The sequence below is a fragment of the Tamandua tetradactyla genome, chromosome 12 (genome assembly GCF_023851605.1).
Source record: "Tamandua tetradactyla isolate mTamTet1 chromosome 12, mTamTet1.pri, whole genome shotgun sequence".
Lineage (NCBI taxonomy): Eukaryota > Metazoa > Chordata > Mammalia > Pilosa > Myrmecophagidae > Tamandua > Tamandua tetradactyla.
Window position 1 is genome coordinate 79,087,231 of NC_135338.1, and position 5,113 is coordinate 79,092,343.

Here is a 5,113-nt window from a genome sequence, read left to right on the forward strand (position 1 = left end):
AATCATGCCATGATGCAACTAATAATTGTTACTGCTCTGATTCAACATGTGGTAATTCTCTGGAAGAAAGTACTAATCCTCTGTGCTAAACCCACAATTTAAGTGTCAGGTATATAAGTGGAGAAGGCCTATTTCACAACTGGAAAAGTGATCCATATAAATGCAATCTCTTGACAGATGTTACAGTAATTCCTACTGCTTTGACTTCCTAACCTCATCCTCCATAATTTGAGGAAGAAGAAACCATATATATTAAGGATGACAGAAAAAAATACAGAAGGAGGTTGAATTTCTTGGGGCATTCCTGAGCTTCCATCACAGTCCAAGTTTTCTTACCAGGATTTTTTAGAACCAAGAAGAAATAAATTCTCATCAAATTTTTAAGACTCTAAAGTAAAGTTTTAAAATTAATACCACTATTCTTAAAACATTGCTATTTGGCTTGCTTTATGCCTGGGCATCACTTAAACTAAGCACAAACATAAAAGTCCACATCTGCCTCACCTCATGATTTTCCCTGAACTGCAGCTTTTTTCTTTGCTTTCTCTATTCTCTCTTGTCTAGTTTGTTACCCCTCTGTGGTTTCCAGTGAGAAAGTTATGCATCAGGCTGCTCCCAAACAAACTTTACTGAAGGAGTGTGAAAGGTTTTGTGAAAAGCAATAGACTGTATTGAAATAGTTGCTAAAACATAACAAATGAATTATGTACTCTAATTTGTAAATGAGATATACACTTTTTCTGATATGAGAATATTTCTTATATGCAAAATAATTTATAGAACAATGATATAATGAAAATTGGAAAATATTTGCTACTATAATAAGATTTCAGAAATTCAAATGCTTTGATCAATGAGTAAAAGTTCTACCGATATACTCTACAATAATAACTGGTTTCTAGCACAGATGAAGTTACATGAATATGTACTCCTTTACTGTTGCTTTTAGACTTTTAGGGTTTTATGAGGGAAAATGAAAACAAACTAATTATACACCCATTAAATAATAATGGATGGTGCTGGCTTGGGCAGCATATATACCAAAATTGGAATGATGCAGAGAAGATTAGCATGACCCTGCACAAGGATGACATGCAAATTCGTGAAGCATTCCATATTAAAAAAAAAAAAAGAAGAATGGATGATTGGGTAAAAATACTCTAGGGGATCCTTACATCCAATTAACATGTAAACTTTTGAGTTTAATCAGTAGTTACTCAATGCTTAATATGTCCACAGCACACAGCTAAGAGAAAACAAAACAATGCAACAAAGCTTCTCTCTGCCCAGTAGCAAAGAGAAGGAACTGTATTACTTACTATCTCTGTAACCTTTCACAAATTCCCCTGTCTTATCTTTAATGTTCTCACCTGTTCTCATTCAGTGGGTATAATAATACATATATACCATATATTATTTTTGAAGTAAAATTTTTCTAACTAATTAAAAGTACTCTAATAACAATGCATAGCAATATGACACACTAAGTTTGGCTGAAATTAGCATAATTATCTTCACATGGTGTGTATACTATATTTGAAAACATGCAGATAAATATGTATATACGTATATTAAAGTTCTAAAAAGAGACATTAATTTTTGGTTGTTGATGGTGATTACTATTGAAAATTGCATATTACAAATTTAGAGAACAGATGATAGTATTTCATTATGTAGTTTTTCTCTAAGTATAATTTGATTTTTTATTAAAAACAAATTTTTCCTTTAAAGACTGTTATGCTAAAACAGCAAAAATACTAATATATAGTTATGAATATCCTAAAAGCAAAAGTTCTAGAGTTATTTTTGAAGATCATTCCTAAATGTCGTATCAGGAGCTTTATTCCATTGGGATTTACCCAGTTCCTTCTTATCTTTGTTAATGTCCTTATATAATAACTTTAGCATGCAGAAGGAAAAAAAAAGTGGCACGTTTCAAATAATTTACAACACGTAGGAAACAAATAGATTTCCTTATTTTGTGTGAGCTGCCCATGAAGAGTCTTCTGCAATAGGCTCTGAAGCGTGAGTACCAAGAGAATGGGACCCAGGAGGACGACGGGTGGGGAAAAAATCCTAAACCCAATTCTGAAGTTCAAGAAAAGATTCACGGAGCAAGATTAAGGGGAGGAGGAGCTGCTTAAACAAGAAGCATGAAAACAAAGCAAACGAAGTCTACTAGTTTTTTTTTTACCCAGTTCTAAAGTTTAATTCAAAAGATTGGGAGATTCCAAACTTAAAAAAAAATGAATTAAGATTCATAAGTTTTATACTGCCAATAATTATAGGAATTTTCAAGAAAATGTATGAAATTCTGGAAGAAATTTTGCCTTTGGAGTTTTGTGACGGACAGTATTTGAAAACAGTTAAATGGCGAATCAGTACTTTAAACTCATCTTAATGTTGGTTTGCCTTGAAATAAACAAAACAAACAAAATAATAATTGTCAAAATAACAAAATAGTTTTAAAATCTGACTAATGCAATTAAATTAAAACGTAAATAAAAACATTAATATAAAAAAAGAATACTATAAACGACTTTATTTTTGGATTCTCACATCAATTTTAAAAAAGATGGGTATTAAAAACACTATTTTTTTGTTACATGTTGCAGAAAACGCCAATTTGTTTACACGCCGAAATTCAACAATCAAAACAGGAGAAAGGTTTAGATTCCACAGCCCGAATCAGTCGCAGGGCAAACAAGCGCGCGCTATAGGAAGTCTGTCTCCAGGAGGAAAACGACGGAGAGGAAATTCCCAGCGAGCGCCGGACGCTCCGCGTCTGACGATCAGACTTGGCGGAGGAAGTGGCGGAAACGGAGGCCGGGAGGGGGTGGGGCGTTCCGACCAGTCTTACCGCGTCGATGTCGCGCTAACGTAAAGAGGATAGGGCCTTACGGACCGCCGTCCACCCGCATGTCACGTGACCGTCCCACAGCTCACTGCGGAATGTCGGGCTCCGCCGGACGCGACAGTTTTCTTTGGCGGTGCTGGGTAAGGGTATCGTTAATACGGATGGGACTACCGCCAGGAGGCCAAGGACTCAAGTTCTGTCCAGTCTGATTTATTCATAAAACAATATCCTGCCCTATCATCCTTCAGTCAGTTTCTACATCCTTGTTTTTATTTATTTTTATTTTATTATATATTTTTTGTATTTTTTTTTTTAGCGCGGAGTAAAGTAAGTTCTTTTTTGCCACCGCTTTGAGAGTAAGGCATTTCAGGTCTCTTTGTCAAGAAAATCCTACATTTCATAGATTCCCTTAGTGGCAATATTACAGGTCAGTTCTGAGATACCGAATTTGAAAAGTTAAGAGAAATGTAGGTTACAAAGTAAGATAAGTAGGCACATGTGTCAGAATTATCAAATCACAGAAAGAAACAAATGTTACAAAATAGTAAAAATTGCACTACCCCACACTTTTCAAGGTATAGCTGCTGTATTTCACAGAACACTTTCCATAAAACACTGAGTTTGGCTTAATAAAAAGGAACAAGTTTTAATTAAAATCTGCAATCCAGAATCGATGAATATTAAGAGGTTTTAGGGTTATCATTCACTTTTCCCGTAAAAATACCTTAGATTCTCCAACTTTTACCATATATATGAATTAATCCCAGTTGTAATAAGGTACCATGAGTTTTAAATGAAAATGAAGCAGCAACCAAATACCTTTCCTAATATAGGGGCTGACGTGGAATCTAGAAATCTTAAAAGTCTACAATTTCTATGCAACTATAATGTTTAAGCATAAGAGTAACACTACAAATAAAGTAGTCAAATCCATTTGGGGAATATTTGCTATATATATAGCAAGTAATGTAATATCCAGAATATGCAATGAAAAATTAATAAGAATAAAAAGAACCTAATAAAAATTATATTAAGTTACAAGAACAGGCAGTTTTCAAAGGAGAAAAAAACACAACAATCTTATTCACAAAATAACTAAGATAAGCTAATTAGATGACATTTTGGCCTCACTGGGGAAAAGATAAATTGCTAGCATCCAGGTTTGATAATTGCATATTCAGTTTGGTACTTACACAGTGTAAATATGGATGTATATTACTGAATATTTTCTTGAGCCATCAATTCTGATTGTACTGATCTGTGAAATTTATAAGCATATCCTCTTGCCACATTTACTACAAAAGTGATTCATAAGAAAAGCTAAACTTTCATCAGCACATAGACAAATCAAAGAACATGCATATTTTAATATGAAATAAAATAATGTAGGTATATTAATAAGAAATATTACTATAAATAAAAATCAATTTGCAAAATGAAATGTGACCCTCACATGTAGATCTTTTTATTAAATATATACTTTCCATCAATTATATATCTATAAATCTATATATATTTGTATCTAGATATAGATATCTATATCTCACATTATCTGCACTTTAATATATTTGCAGCATGTTGAAAAATCTGAAAGTATAAGCACGTTTAAAATGTAGTATAGGATAAGATAAAAGAAAGGATACTTTGTGTACAACTTTTAGTTTGTAATTTATAAACTGCAGTTTAAAACTATTTACAGTAACAAAAAACTACTCAGCAGTATTTACAGTAACCAATAACTTTTGTAATTTGAAAGATATTTTAATCCTGTCTTTACTGAATTACATCATTAGTAGTTCCTAGAATCCTATTCTTTCCAGGATTCAGATCCCTCTCCTCGTGATCATCACCAACATCTTTAGCAGCTGCTGGCAGCCTGGGTTCTCAGCAGTTAATTTTAGCCTGATTCCATATTTCCATTTCTGGATGACAGATGGCGCTGTAAGATGGAGGTTCCCGATTGTTGCACAGATTTAATACTGACACTTCATATATGAAAGAAGTGAATTTTAACTAAAAAGTGGAATTATTCTTGGGCTCACTTATTTATTTTGAAGAAGGGATACTGATGTAAATTTCCACAAACAGAGTTGAATTTACCAATTTTAGCAACAGCAGAATGCAGGCGTTCTCCATATGCTAAGAAAGGCTGCAAATTAAACTCTTCTGTGACTATACACTAGAAGGGTCTGGTTGCTGTTCCTTTTATAATACAACATATTTCTGCGTTCAGGATTTCCCTCAAATTCCAAAGTC

The 5,113-nt window shown here is 33.3% G+C and overlaps 1 non-coding gene across 1 annotated transcript; it reads left to right on the plus strand.

Moving 5' to 3' along the window:
* Positions 1–1,016: 1,016 nt before the first annotated feature.
* On the plus strand, positions 1,017–1,122 carry LOC143652766 (U6 spliceosomal RNA). Its single transcript, XR_013160829.1, has one exon. It is a non-coding gene; the product is annotated as a U6 spliceosomal RNA (small nuclear RNA).
* Positions 1,123–5,113: the final 3,991 nt, after the last annotated feature.